Consider the following 16,346-nt stretch of genomic DNA (forward strand, 5'->3'; position numbering starts at 1 on the left):
TCGGTAGCAAACAAAACACACATTCGCCTTTTGGTGGGGAAAAAGGGGTGATAATCTTAGGCTGATTTCTGCCATTTTTAAACCAGCCTATGTGCACCAAACTTCTCTTCTGTTATGGGTATAGACTGGTTTCCGATCACTTATACCAGTAAAAACGTAATGTCTGTGCCTGGCCCAGATCAAAATGTGCTCCTTATCAAGCTGTTTCCTGCTTCTGAGCAATAGGCAGACTTTTTTTTTCACAACCTGTAAAAGGATCTTGCCTCAGATAAGAGTCCTTTACACTTCTTTTGTAAGCTGGATTGTTTTTGTATTTCCAAGTACTTGGATACTATAGCATTCAGCATTTTGCAAAAGTTGGTGGCTCCATGAAGCTTAATTGTCTCTGACCAGGTGACAGAAGCTCAACAGAAAAGCATTTTTGTTTCCAGGTGGAGGACATGTGGCATTTCAGATAGGAACTCCCCTCCCCCACAACATGCATGGTAAGAGATTTTCACAAGGCTGCAAAGAAGATGGTTTTTAAAAGTGTTCCTTTACAGGAACTTGTTTGTGGTGTCACCAGGCAGTGTTATTTTAGTCCGTAGTTTCATGGCCTTTCCTGCAGATTCAATTTTATAGATTTATTTTTGCTTCTGCTTTTCACTTTTCTCTCTTGTTCTGAGTTTTTCTGTATGTATCAGGATATAAATATGACCAGGATTGTAACAATATTCTATTTGGCAACCAGTTCCTGGCAGTTCCAATCAATTAGGGTTATTAGTCATGATTGGATGGGGTAGGTAACCTGGGCCGAGGGCTTACAAATGTTCTCAGGGCCCAAAAATTCTCTTGGCAGCTTGAGCTTCAAGCATGTCTGTCTAAATTATTAGTTTTCAAGTGTGCGTGTGTATGTGAGTCAAATGTGGTTTGCCTCATGTTTCTAGGGTGAGAGGGAATTGCTTGAATTATTTTTGTGATGCAAACAGGATTTCTAGTTACTTCTGGATTTAAAAGGGTCAGATATTGAGAAAGGTAACAGAGAAGGAGAATTTCATTTAATGCGAACCCTCTAGTCTGTGATCCCATTGAACCTGTCCTGGTCAGTTTATGCAGGGGAGACTTCATAGGAAAATAGAGTCCTGAAAAGAGTTACTGGTGGCACCATAGACTACAATCTTTCCCTCTGGTTTTGCATTTAGCTCAGTGCTAAGGCTACAGAAACATGGTGCTACAGAAACTTTGGCCCTTTTGCTGAACTGAGCATTGTTAAGATAATGACCAAATTGTAATCAGTGCAAGTATAATCTGGTCACTTTGCAGCTTCACCTTATTATCATTAAACTATCTTTGAGTATGTAACAAGCGTTGCATTCAGATTGACCTAATGAGGGGTCATGTCAATCTAAATGCCTGTTTGTGCAGGCATTTTCAGGGTTTAAATTGGCCAAAAAATGGCATGCCCAGTCTAAGTTAGTTCACTTCAGGAGGTGAACTAAATTAACTCAAGAAAGGGTTAATCAGCTGTACAATTTAGCAAACATCTGCATTCATTCACAGCAAAGCTCCAGGGCTGGGAAAGCCTAGCCCCTTGCTCCAGTCCCAGAGTTGTGTTGTTTCTACCTCCCAACCCTAACTGCAGCCCCTCAACCCCCTGACAAAGTCACCCTCTCCCCACAGACCCACCAGCACCCCGACCTGCAGAGCTGTGAACACCCACCCAGACCCACCAATTCCCACCTTGGACCTGCCAGTCCCTCCTGAGGACCCAACATCTGCTCCTCCTGCTCAGAGTTACTTACCTTGGGCTGCCTGCACCACTCCTGGCAACAGTGGATGCTTATGCATGCCACTTGTGCACATGCTTAAAGGAAGCCACCTAAAGGGTTAAAGGAAGCCACCTAAACTTAAACCAGGTGTGGAAAACATTTCTATGCATCCTTCAACTGTTCATTGCTGTGGGAGTCCATCGATTTATTCAACATCACATTATAGTACCCAACCTTGGCCACTGCAATAGTACCTAGGGAGAGACTGGTACCAAAAGTAGCCACGTTTCAGCTAACACGGAAGCTGACAGGGAGCTTGAAAAGCAATAGGAAATCAATGCAATTTGTTAGGCATAGGTGTTATCTGTTCATACTAGCACACACTATCTATCTGGTGGGCTGCCTTATTCAGTACTCCCTGAAGCACCCAAGTGGTCTTCCATGATAGTTGTAAGTAGAGTAAAATGCAGGAACAACAAAGGCAAGGGTGCCCGCACTGGTATTTGGATCAACATGGAAAGTTTATGCTCTTAGTTAACTGCAAGTAGAAAATAAGCGGTATAAACTACCATATCAGCTGAGGAAATCAAGAATAATCAAGATTCAAGAGAGCTCTGAGATTGAAAATTCACCAAGACACAGAATGGTCTCAGCCCCTCTCAGTTCTAGTTGCTTCTCCCAGTATCATCAGCTTCATATTGTGCCAAAAATAAGCTCAGGCCTCTTTGTTTTTATTTACTAAAATCATAGCCTTTGTATACAAAGCCAAGTGAAACTGTACCAGCCAAATGGGTCTCTCTGTGTTCTGATGTCATTTAAACATTCAGTTTGTTTTGGATCTGATCAATTTTTTGCTATGAAATAGGTGGGAAACTCCTGGAGGGTGAAAAGCTTGAATATGTTGTCAAATGGATATGTGTATTCATCTGGAGTTTTAGCACGAAGAGCACCTCAGTTGTTCTGAACTTCTTAAATGTTACATTAGGTCAGAGAAAAATACTTTTCTCTTTAGCTGAAGCTGGTCAATAAATACATACACATGTATACACTGTAGGTATAGTGTACAGATTTGCATCAGATATTTAGATTGCATATAATGTGTTATATGGACACATTAATAAATTACCCTTCATACTATACCTTAAGGAAATATTGTTAGCTTTAAAAAGCCACATCACTGGAAATTCAGCTCCTGATAACAATCTTCCCCCCCCCCCCAATTGAATTAGCTGCTCAGCTTCTGTTTTTGTGAGGTTTTTTTTAAAAAAAAGATGTACTCTGGGCTGTAGTGGGGTGTGCAAGTGTCTCAAAGTCAGTACTACTTTTTCTCCTGTTACTAGCAGTCTCATTATACGTGCATATCAGTTTCCATGTCTTGATGAGCCAGAGATCATAATCTGGTCCACTGTTTTCAACTGTTTTTCAGCCTAATCCATTTCTTTGTAATCTAGGCACTTTCTCTCTCAGGGCTAAGGGCAGTGTATGTAAACTCCAGTGGGCAAATCTGCTGTAAACTGTAATAGTGTATCTTCTGTTACAGTTCACAACAGATTTGCCCACTGGAGTTTGACATTTTCCTTATTCTCTCAGACAGCAACAGGATTTTTAAGGAATACACAATTTGTTTTTTGGCATTGCAAGATCTATTCAACCAAATTCTGACTCCTTTTCCAGTGACAAGGTATTATCCCTGTTCTTTATTAGTACACGATTAAGCTTCACTAAGCCCTGGCTTGCTTACTTGCTCAACAAATATATGGGCCTCATTTACCTTTTACAGAAACAAAAACTGAAATTATTGATTACCTGTTTCCTCCAAGACACATTGTTAAACTGCTTCACTTCTAAACCAGAGAAACTGCACAAAGCAGAAAATCCCCCTGAAAATGTAAAAAGGTCAATGGTGCATTTGATGACATGTGCGCTTATGAAGCCACATAATTCATCATTTGTTACTGCGGAACTTGTTCCTGGGGGGATTAGCATTTGCCAATAAATATACCATATGCTGGATTCTGTATGGAGATTTTTTTAAAGTTACCTTCCTACATCGTTAAGGATATCCCATGACAACTATGACTAAAATGGACCAAACCCACCAGGGCTCCTTAGACCAGTAAAGCATGTGGATTAGAGGATGAAGTCATGTCTCATTCGCACACCAGTTCTTTAGTGAGATGTTTACAGTTAAATATTTTGCTTTCGATTCGCCTTTCAGGAAGAGCCATTACTTCTATCTGTGGCTCATCTGTGGATTAGCCATTACTCTTATCCTATCTTAAAAATTAACAATTTTAAGCACTTTTAAAGCATATAGGCAGATGAATCAGTATTTGAGTTATAATTTGTACCACTGAATTTCTGGCTCTGATGTGTGAATAATTCTAACAAGGGCTATTATAATATTATTTTCCCCCAGAAAATATATAATTAAAGGCACCATGTATTTTGTAAACCAATTTGGCAGGTTATACATTATGCTTGCTGGACAGATACGAGTATTCTTTCTTTCAAGGTCTGTAAAGCTCTTCATTAATCAGTCAAGGAAATCTGGCTATAGACGGCAAAAAGGCATTTTTTGTTTACTTCTTTGAATCTCTTCTCTCCTTACAGTTGGATACAACTTTCTTCATTTACTGTTCTATAATGCTACGTGGTAGGGCTTTGCCCTGTTGAAATCTGCTGTGTTGAATTTAACTAGTGGGTAAAATCTGTTATAAAAAACTTCTGGTGTACACAAGCACACACATATTTTGTACATGTCTAATGAAACCCTGAAGTCCATGCTAGGACAAAACCCCTCAAAGAAAGTTGAAGGGGGGTTCATTACTTGTAAATAGACTTTAACAATCTTTTGGGATGAAAGACATTACATAAAATGTAAAACACTTGGAAAAAAATCCCAATATAACTGCAGACTATGGCAAATTTCCCATGGATTTCACTAGAGACAAGATTTGGCTCTGGTGGCATAATACAAATGCCTACATATTCTGAAGATTGATACAAAAACAGAAGAAGAGAGTTAGCCACAAAGTTAATACAACAGTAATGAATGTGTTATATAATCACTGAGTATTCTTTTTTAGAAGTACGCATTTTGTCTTGACACTTTAGGATTTCCTAAAACAAAGTATTACCATCAACAAGGGATTTGGAATGTGCTTGCTACTAACAAGTTAAATATTTATTAGCCTTCCTTTCTTTACTCACTTACTGTAAAAGTGTTTTAAGAAATAAGGAGAAGAAATGACAAGAAATGAAAGCACACTTTACTTGTTTTCTTATTTAACCTAATTCTTTAACACTAAAGCCTTTCAATATGGTCCCATTGTTAAAAATCAAACACATCCAGACAATATTGTTGGCAGGAAGAAAAGCATTACTATAAAGGGAAAGAATTTATAGTCAAGTAAAGCAAGCAGTTGGTAAATATGCACTGCATGGAGCTGTGATTCATGAACAGTTTTACTAACCTAATACCAAAATGGGATACCATAGTCAATCTGCTGGACCAAAACTAAGGCCACGATTATGCTATCTTTTGTTAACAGTGTAGAGTTAGCTAGTCACATTAAATGCTCTTTCCTTCACACTTGGCAAAGACCTTGAGCCAAAAGGGGTTCTGTGCTCTTCTTTTCTAGCATCAACATTCATTTTGTATAACATTGTATCATTTCATTTAATTCATAAAAGCAGCACAGAGCTATTTTATAAGTAATCCATTTCCTCCTCCCTAGACAACTATAAGAAACATTATTTGTGCTTACAGAATGCAGTTCAATAGTTTAAGATTCCATACTGACTCCATCATTGAAAGTGTGATTCTGCTCTAAGAGATGAGTGAAAAAAGTTAAGAATTAAATCCAGCCATCTGAAGGGTCTGACCCAGCAGTGAGTCGGTCCAAAACCAAGGCTACAATAGATGCCATCAGAAAAGATCAAGGAAGCCATCAGTGTGTGGAAGAAGGAACTGTAAGGTGTCCAGTCAGATTAGCATGGAGCAAAGGATCTATTTATTTTGGGGAAGGGCAAAGTTGTGGCAGTTATAAGAAATTGCCCCCATATTGGAGTTGAGCATGACACTTCTGCAAGTCGCAGTAATCTTGGGAGAAACTGAGCTGGTGTTTTCCTGAGACTCATTTTGTCCTGTCCTGGTTCTCCCACTCAGGAAACCTAGTTAGTTTTACATTCTCTTAAGAGACAATGCCACAAAGGACTAAACGTAATAGTAACTTTAGCTGCTTGCAGATATGGAAAAAAACCCAAAACCAGCACTTTCATTTAAACTTGGTGCGCTCCTGTGTCGAGCCCAGCACATGCCCAGGAGAGGCATCACATTAGTTGCATGCAGCTTTCTTAACATGTGGACAACATTGAGAGGGTCCAGAGGAGAGCCACCCGAATGATCCAGGGACAACAGGGCAGATCCTACAATGAGAGACTGCGGGACCTGAACCTGTTCAGCCTGCACAAGAGAAGGCTGAGGGGGGACCTGGTGGCCATCTATAAACTCACTAGGGGGGACCAGAAGGGTTTGGGAGAGAGACCTTGTTTCCCCTAGCGCCCCCTGGCATAACAAGGAATAATGGCCATAAATTGTTGGAGAGTAGGTTTAGATTAGACATCCGTAAGGTGGCTAGGATCTGGAACCAACTTCCAAGGGAAGTGGTGCTGGCTCCTACCCTGGGGGTCTTTAAGAGGAGGCTTGATGCCTACCTAGCTGGGATCATTTGAGCCCAGTTTCTTCTCCTGCCCAGGCAGGGGGTTGGACTTGAAGATCTACAAGGTCCCTTCCAACCCTACATCTATGATTCTATGATTCTATGACATTGGTATAGATTGGGAGCTTTAGTGGGGCTTTTTTGGTCCTGTTATCTAATAGCTGATCGAGTCAGCTTTAGCTAAAAGCGCCAAAAAGCCCTACTGAAGTGCACGATCTATACAGATACTGCGGAGCCAGCTCCAAGTAATGCACTACTGCTTCTGGTAAAGTACATTCCTCTCCCCGTCCCCCGTGAATCAATGTAACAGAGTAAATTATTATTCTTTTATTTTTCTTTGTCTACCCATCTTTGTCAATAAAATACATATGTAATCATTAAATGTCAAACATCAGCCAGTAGTTCATCTATTTTTTACTTCTTTACTTTCTAATTCCACGGGTGAGTTTAGTACTTGGGATAAGCATTGGCCTCCTCAGACTATTCTAGTGTGAATGCAGATAGCCACGTGCTATGCACAGCGTAAGTGTAACTTCCAAGTAGCAACATGTTTTTGGTGCTTGACAGAGGTATGGGCTTTTTTGTCCTTCAAAAATATAAGCAATGCTTATATTAACAGTCTTTTATATCAATTGAGTTAATAAGCAGATAATTCACTTAGATGCTTATTCTATGGGTCTATCCATGTGTAAGAGGCAGTATGTAACCACATGGGTATTTATGAGTGTATTTACCACTACCATCATGGGCACACGTACACAGATAGTCAAACTATTTGCTATACCCATGTTGCCAGAATATCATAATCCTGAACAGCTGTCTAATGAAGCGCAAGTCTTACTCGGTCAGGAACATCAGTAGTTTCAAAATATGTGGTTTCAGTTATGCACAATTAGGGGACTCATATAACTTATTTCCACTTTCAAGTTTGTGCTGGATATGACCTCTCTTTTCAGGTAGAACATACTAGTATATAAACTCCCTGCATCACTTGTACCACTTCCTCATGATTTCCCAGTATGAGGGTCAACATAGACCACTGGCTACTGCTCTGGCAAAATAAAGGAAAATGCATCTATGTATTCTGGTTTCTCTTTTCTCTCAATGCCTGTTGCCTGTGATTCAGTCAAGGGTTTGTCTACATAGGGCTTTAACATTTTAACACATTTAGTAACCTTAGAGGACATTACATAATTTTATGTCCCTACTGCCCTAGATCCAATGTAATATGCAATTTCACTAATGAACATATATTAAAACAATTAAACATTTTACTGTAGACAAGACTTTTGTATGCTTTCAGGAAGAAGCCCACTATCATTCATACCTTCTGTTGTAAATTTGCACTGAGGAAAGTTAAAAGATCCAATTACACATTCCTAAAAGTGCCCAATATATGCACCTCCTTGAAATGGGTATAGTTATGTGCCATCTTTGTTTTCAGAGAGAGAGAGAGACTCACTGCTATTCTTACAGCTCTACTTTCAGTTCTGAAACGTTACAAACTCTGTCTCCCTCTGGTGATCAATTATGCCATACTGCAGGAAGTACATCAGATTGTCTATAGTTCTGTTCTACATGTAGAGAGCTATTATCTTTTCTCTTAATGAGTAAATGCAAACAATGCTTAGTTTTCTCTACAAACCACATTTTGTAGCAACTCAGTTCCTGCAGTGCTCACTCCGTTGACAAGTTGTTGAAATACGCTCCTTTAATGTTGGGGATTGGGGATCATGTTAAACGTTATGGGGGTCATGGGGATCACTCTACTATGATATTTTGGGCGTTTCTTGCAGAATACTAAATGCATATGGAATGCAGAAAATTTATACTTCAAGGACAGAGACTAAATTGATGGCCATACCATTCACTTATGGTTTTACAAGTACTGAATTTTAAACTTAATCTATATGTTTTGAACTTATTTTTTCATATTGTTTGAATTTAAAACCTTTCCAAAGTCATGTTCACTGAAGCCCTAAATAGATGATTAAGAAAATTCTGGTGCTCATAATTTAGAGAAGAAGATATTTATTTGCACAAGACACAAAAGAGGCAATTTACCCTAGTTACCTTGAGACCTGCAACATTTCTGCTAGTTGCTACTCATTTGAATTGTGGTGTCCTGTGCTGTGTGATCAGACATGAAGAGCTGGTGATCCTGAAATGAATTTACCATTGTAGCAGGCCAGTAACAAGGTTAATCCTGTTATGAAGACAGGACCCACATTGATTGTCATGGTAGGAGCCAGTTGGTACAAAGCAAAAAGTTTGCAGAAAGGTAGAAAGCTAAAGATCCAAAATGATAAAAACTTCCCCAGAGCCAAATGTCTAATTTTATATGGCAAGATATTTTGAAAAGCTTTGATTAGAATTGGAACTTTAATTTGCATTTAGGAACAATGTCAACTATCTTTCATACCTGTAGTTAGTTTCCATCCAATAATTGAAAAAACTTCCTAAAAGTTTATTGCAGTAGGTCTGAAGTGTTGTTAGAACTGTGGTGATCCAGGACATATACAAGGGGCAAACATTTCCAAGTTTTATGACTTAGAAAGCCCATGCTAACATCAACTAAAGAATGTTACGAGCCCAAGCAGAGTCCTCACATTTAAGCAAAATGAATATACGCTTCTTCCCTTTTTAGTTAAAATTTGTTTCAAACTCATAATAGTTTCATAGTTTGTAGGGTTGGAAGGACCTGAGCAGATCATCAAGTCCGACCCCCTGCCATGGCAGGAAAGAGTACTGGGGTCAAATGACTCCAGCAAGGTGTACATCTAGCTGCCTCTTAAAGACCCCCAGGGTAGGAGCCAGCACCACTTCACGTGGAAGTTGGTTCCAGATCCTAGCCGCCCTGACCGTGAAGTCGTGCCTCCTGATATCTAGCCTAAATCTACCCTCTGCCAGCTTGTGACCGTTATTCCTGGTCACTCCTGGTAGTGCTTGGGGGAACAGGGACTCCCCCAGTGCCTGCTGGTTCCCTCTGACTAGTTTGTAACAGGCCACTAGATCCCCCCTCAGCCTTTTCTCGTGGAGGCTGAACAGGTTCAGGTCCCGTAGCCTCTCCTCAAAGGGCCTGCTCTGCTGCCCCCTGTTCATGTGAGTGGCCCTCCTCTGGACCCTCTCCATGTTGTCCACATCCCTCTTGAAGTGCGGCACCCAGAACTGGATGCAGTACTCCAACTGCAGCCTGACCAGTGCCACATAGAGGGGGAGTATCTAAGCCATCCCATCCTACTTTTCAACCTGAAAGATGTACACACCATTTCAAAACTTAAAAAGATACTTTTACAGGAGAAATAGGAAATAACCTCATAACTGTCATGCACCTCTGGGAGAAACAGCAATGGAAATCCCCAGTGACTTAAATGTATATGGTTTTAATAAACAGTGCATTCCCTTCTTCTTTGTCTATGGCAGACATGGCCTGCATTTTAAAGTCTGTTTAGAGCAAACAACACATATATTAACCACACCCAGTTTCTGGCCAGAGTTTTCTGCCAAAGGAGAGATCTCTCCTCCCTTATTATTGAAAGAAGCTGGAACTGGAAAAAGTACATGTACCTTGAAAATGCCCCCTCCATTATTTTTTTCCCTTCAAAGTGTGGGAAATTTCTTTATCCAAAGAAGTTAGATATTCTAATTTAAGAATAAAATGTGAAAAAAGAAAAAAAACCCCGTAAGGCATTATCAGTGAAGCATAATGAGGCTTTTCTTTGTTCTTCTACTTTGGATCCTGATATTACAAACATGCTTTATTTTACTCATGTAAGTGTAGTGTGTGCTTTTGGGATCAAACTCTTGGCTGGATCTCACTGAATTTGTTTTTAGATGGGTTTCCGCCATTCTCATGTTTTGAAATATACTTAACTTTCTTATTATGACAAACAATATCCTGAAGGCTTTTGAAAGCTAATGCTTTATAGAGGCAGGATAAAATTTGGCCGTTATTGAAGTCAACAATAGTTTTGCCATTGATTGTAACGAGGCCAGAATTTCATTCAGAATAATGGGGGATGGCTGCTGAATTGTACAAGTGCAGATTGTGGGCACCCTAAATCTAGGCATTAATATATACCTTTAAGCAACAATGATGTATTTAAAAGTGGTCTGCTTGTACTACTTTCCTACATATATATTCCCATGAAAGATAAGGGCTTTACAATGTTCAGTGTGCCGGCATTTTTTAAGTATGTCCAGCTGCTAGGCTATAATCATATACCATAAACTATATCAACTACATCAAACAAAATAAAACATAACCTTATTTTCAGGCATTCCAGAAAGTACTTACAATAAATTCAGCTGATTTTGTCTCTTGTTCTCACTTTGGGGTCACCTTCCCACTAGATATATCCTTATTACTCACCCACCATGTCAGGAGATGCTGTGCTGAAATATGCTATCCTGCTTCACATGCTACTTCCTGAACTAGAATTAATTTAGTTACCTTATTGTAGTGCTGCAGATGGACTGCTTAGCCTAACATTTGCCAGGCTACATGCTCTAGGAAAAGGAAACAAAAGAGCCTGGCCAATCAGCTTGAGGTTGACCACCTAAATTAGTGATATACACATGTAACTTGTAATACATTTTGTACTGGCAGGTAACACCTCCTGGAATAACAGATGGGCATAAGAGCACCAACAATGATAAGGAATGGGGCATGCACACCACATAATTGGGACATGTTAGCATTAGCAATTGCTCTGGTGGTGTTAACTAGCTGGACCTTATAAAACATTTGTTCTGAGAAAACAGGTAAGTGATGTGAGCAGCCCCTACCCTGGGCATGTGTGTCAAGTCTGTTCTACACAGATGCTTTTAGGATGGAAATGCTTATTTATATCCACAGTCCACTGGCTTTAAAATCTTCATTACACAGGTCTACGAACAAAGCAAATGCTTATGTTCCATAAGGAAATAAGGAGGATCAGAGGTGTAACTAGTGATTTTGGCATGCTGGACACAGCAGGGGTGGATTGCCAAATGCCATAGAGCAGTGGGGTACCAAGCACATCTCACCTGACCCCAGAGACTCAAAGACCCTGGCTGCTGCTTGTAGCACAGACTTCCTAGAGGCTACCATTCTGTATGTCTGCTAAATTGGCACACAGGGCTGGTGCCTTGCGTGCTCACCTACCTCTAGATATGCTGCTGGGCATGATCTGCCTTTTAGCAAAGGAACAGAGAATTCAGGAATAGGAGGCGGAGTGCAATTAAAACATTCTTAAACTCTTCCTTTTCTCTCCTTTGATTTGCACTAGCAGCCAACTTAGACAATAGTTGCTTCTCCAGTGAGGTAGATGAATATAGCTGTTGCTTCACTGGGTGCTCAGGATGAGCTGTTTCTCTTTGGAGACCCTATCACTGTATATGCACTGCAGTCTTGGCTTCTTGGAAATGAGGCTGAGATACGTCTTACTGAGTCAAAACTTGGCAGGCAGGCTAACATTACAGAAGTACCATATTTACTTGCATATGGCATGTGATTTTTTAAACCATATTTAAGTCCTCTAAAATTGGGGTATATATTTTAAGCAGGGAATCTGATTTTTTTTTTTTTTGCTGGAATACAAGCTGGGTAGACTACAGAAAGCAAACACTGTGATTCATAGCTGTCAAGACGGCTGCTGCTTGTCCCTGGAATTGCACAGAACAGGGATAGAGTCCAGTGTTAACACTCTCATTCGCTGGTGAAGTAGTTGCTTTTGGCTGAAGAGCCACTAAACTGGCTGAAGCTAAGTGAACTGCAGCGTGCAGTTTTGATGATGCTTATGGTGTGGAAAAACACTTTGACAGGAGTTTATATAAAGAACTCTATATACAATAAAGAAGTAACAACTTCACTACTGTCCTTGCAAAGGTCTGGGCCTAACTCTTCTTGCCCTACCACTGCAGGAAATTCCTGTTTCCTCACCCAGATTGTCTCCTGGAATGCCACTTCTCCTGGATACCTTATGTTTCCAGGAGGAATTACTCTGCATCATGCAGATAGCCATGACTTAGGAAAAATCTCTTTTCTCTACATTCTGCCTTCCAAAATGTGTGTGTTTTATTTGGAGCATTGGTATGCAAGAAAATATGGTAATTTCTATGCAGCTTCCTAATGCAGAAAAGGCCCACATGTCCTTTACAGAGGTTCTTACAGAAGCTTTTTCGAAGGAGCTTGAGGTAGTTTGGTGCTTCCCTCTATTAGGCTCCTGTGAAAATTCTGGCCTCAGATGCAAAAAGAGCTGTGCATATTATTAGGTCAGTAATCTCAGAGAGGAAATGCTACAGTAAAAAACAGCTTTAAGAATCTGAGTAATCTTCTCATTTCTTTGACTTGGTCCTGACAAGTCAGGACTGAGCCACAGTGCTGATACAGTGTGCATGGGTGTAAGAACAGCGCAAGTTGTCCTTGTTTTGCTTCTTCAGAGGCTCTACAGTTAGGGTAATTCTTAAGATTTATACTTACAGCAGGCCTAAACTTCTCCAGTGGCAGCCTTTAGTAATTTTATGTAGTCATCTCTTGGGCAGATATTTACTAACTTTGACAAAGGAAACATTTAAAAGTTAGCCTTTTTTAAAATGTGAACTGCCGTGCTTTCTTAGCACTTTAAATATGCCCATGGCTATCAATTTTCAACAAAACTCCTATTTCCTGTTTGATGCTAAAAAGAGTACCCACCTTAACTTCAACTAAATAGACAAGGAAAGGGAAATGTTTGTATAGATATAAAAAGACAAGATATGATTCTTTTTAGAAAAATATGGGTTGAAAAAGTACCTGTGTTTGAGTAGTCTGTGTTATAGGAGTGGAAATGCATTTACTGTTGGCCTTGTACTATTATTAACTGTGTGCAGTGAGGAAGCAGTAGATGTTATCCTGTAATGATAGAATTATTTTGGAAAGGTGTTGTGGCATATTGAAAAATTATCTTTTTTTTCCTGATTGTAATTGGTTTAAGGATGTGGTTTTTGGTTGGAATTACAGTTGTGCATTTGTTGGCAAATGTACTGGAGAAAATATATGTGTAACGAGTGGTCATGGTGGTCTTGATGTATTCCAGAAGGTTATATGAAAAGACTATCATGCTGGGTGGGAGGATGAACTTAACTGGAAATTTCCCAGTGCTTGAGTTGATGGTTGTTCCACATGAACAGCTTTAACTCTTATACAATGCAGCATTTTACATGAGGAAGAGAGTTTAGAAAGATACCATTCTACATGTACAGATACAAGTAAGAATACATCGCACATTTCATGCACACTTGTATACTTAATTGCACTTTACCGCATACATTTTCTAAAATCTTAATCCAATCCAGATATAACTATTGTACTTGGACTCAGTTCTGCTTGGACAATACACTCAGCAACCCAAAAACTCTGTATCTAATTAAGATTTAAGATAGGAACTGCCTCATAATTTTTATGCATATTATATTGCTTTTTACTGGGCAGTTTCATGCTAGGCAGGTAAGACTTTCAGTAAAATGTCTACAACACTTGCTTCAGGACAGGATTCAAACTAGTTCTATAGACATGTAGAAGGCAAGTGCCATCTTTTATTAGACCAACTTGTCTGCCTATGTCCTTAGACCAACACGGCGACAACCAACACCCCTGGAACAAAGAGCAGCCAGAAAACTCACTAGTGTCTAAACATACCACATGCCTCTGTTTTTGATTTCTCATAAGGGGTCTGGGTTTGACTGACATAACAGACATCTGTAGTGCAAGTGGTGTTCCTTGGGATTTGCAAGCTGGTAGCCTCTGGACCTGTGTCTTCCCTGGGGCCATGTTTTATCCCACTAGAGCAGGGGTGGGCAAAATGTGGCCCACGGGCTGGATGCAGCCCACCAGGCCATTCTATCCAGCCTGTGGGGCCCCTAAAAAATTTAGAAAATTAATATTTATGTGCCTCTGGCTGCCTGTCATGAGGCCCTCGATGGCTTGCCAAGACTCGGTAAGTTGCCCTCTGCCCAAAATAATTGCTTGCCCCTGCTCTAGAGACACAGGAGAATCTGAGACTGTATTATGGCTGGACCCGAGGTGGGACTGCTACTTGATACATATCTGTCTGGCAAGTGGGACAGTGAACAGGGCTCCCAGAGAGAAGACGGCATGCTTTGAAACAGCTTCTCCTTTGTCAGCAGAGAGGAAGAGTCAGGTCTGGGGGAAGCCAGGCAAGAGTGCAAAGCTTCAGAAGAGACAGGAAAGTTCCTTGGTTATTTCCTTCACCTCAGGAATGTGGAGGCCCATGACACCAGCCCTTTTTCAACCGGCAGATTCATACCCAAATCCCAGATTCATACCCAAATTAGCCTTCAGAAAACTGAGAATTTTTGGAACTTGCTCTCCTGGATCAGGGAGGACAGGGAGAAGGGCAAAGGACTGAGCACCCAGTGATGGTGAGGAGAAAGTACAAAATGTGAATTTTTCCACATGCCATTCTGAGAGCCACAGAGCCTCTACTAAGTGAGGGTCATACCTTACACACATGTACACCCTGCTCATGTGCTATCAGAGAGCTTTTGCACTCCTTGGACATTCCCTTGTGCTCAAGTATTTTGTTTTTGACTGTAGCTTCAGGGAGTTCAGCCTCTGACACATGAGGGGAGATGGGCTACCAATGCCTCTTGGTGGCAGGGCTTTATGTCTTCTGGCTCCATGTCTGCTGCATGGACTCGATGTCAGAGAAGCTGCCCTTGTTTCTATTTGTATATCTCCCAAACCCCAGGTGTGCCACCCCCTACCACAGTGATATGTTCAAGCAACTTATCCCCTATCTTGTTGCCCTTGGCTTGTGTGTGCTTGAACACTCAAGGCCTCAGCGTTGTCCTGTATGAAACTATATATTTCCTCAATTCAGAAATTAACTCACCTCTCTAGCACAGCCACAGATTTCATAGACATTAGGGATGGAAGGGACCTTCTCCCTTTCTTGAAGATAGGCACCACATTGGCTCTCTTCCAATTGTTAGGCACCTTGCCCAAGCCCCATGAGTTTTCGAATATCCTTGCCATAGGCTGTGCTATAATGTCAGCTAGTTCCTTTACCACTCTTGGGTGCCTTAGCTGATTTGTGGATGCCCAACAAGATGTTCCCTCACAAGCTCAGTGGTAATGGTGGGCGCAGGTTCACCCTGCCCCTGGTGATCCTGCGTCTTGTCAGGCAGGGTGATCCCACTGGGCTGATGGAAGACTGGCACGAAGTAGTCATTAAGGAGATTGGCTTGTTCCTGAGTGTCGGTTATCAGCTGCCCCACTTGGTTTAGTAAGGGTCCAATGTTACTCTTGTTCTTTTTCCGACTTCCCACATATTTGAAGGACTTTTTGTTGTCTTAAATTTAAGAGGCCAGTTTGAGCTCGGTTTTAGCCTTGGCTTCCCTAGTTTCCTCCCTAAAGGTGTGGTCTAGCACTGAGTATTCCTCCTTAGTGATGTTTCCTGTTTTCCATCCTTTATAAGCTTTGTTTTTTAGGTGCAGGAGGCCCTTGACTTCCCTATTGAGCCAAGGGGGTCATCCAGCCCTTTTTCTACTTTTTCTGTGGGTTGGAATGGACTTCCCTTGTGCTTCCATATTGCTGACTGATTTGCCAGCTTTGTGGTGAATAGAGAAAGTGATCAACTCATGGTCATCATCTCCTAGCTTCGCTTTGATTCTCAGGTTACTGACTAGATCATCCCCTGTGGCCAGTACCAAGTCCAGCAGCGCCTTGCCCCTTGTCAGTCAATGGACTTCTTGAGACAAAAAAAGTTTGTCAATGCTTGTGAGGGAGCATGGCAACTGATTGGATTTGGTTGAGTGCTTTTCCCATGAGATGTCCAGGTAGTTAAAGTCACCCATGACAACCATGGACCGAGAACATGCAGCCTCAGCC

This window comes from Gavialis gangeticus, unplaced genomic scaffold (assembly GCF_001723915.1).
Source record: "Gavialis gangeticus isolate Ggan-Ray unplaced genomic scaffold, GavGan_comp1, whole genome shotgun sequence".
NCBI classification, from domain to species: Eukaryota; Metazoa; Chordata; order Crocodylia; family Gavialidae; genus Gavialis; species Gavialis gangeticus.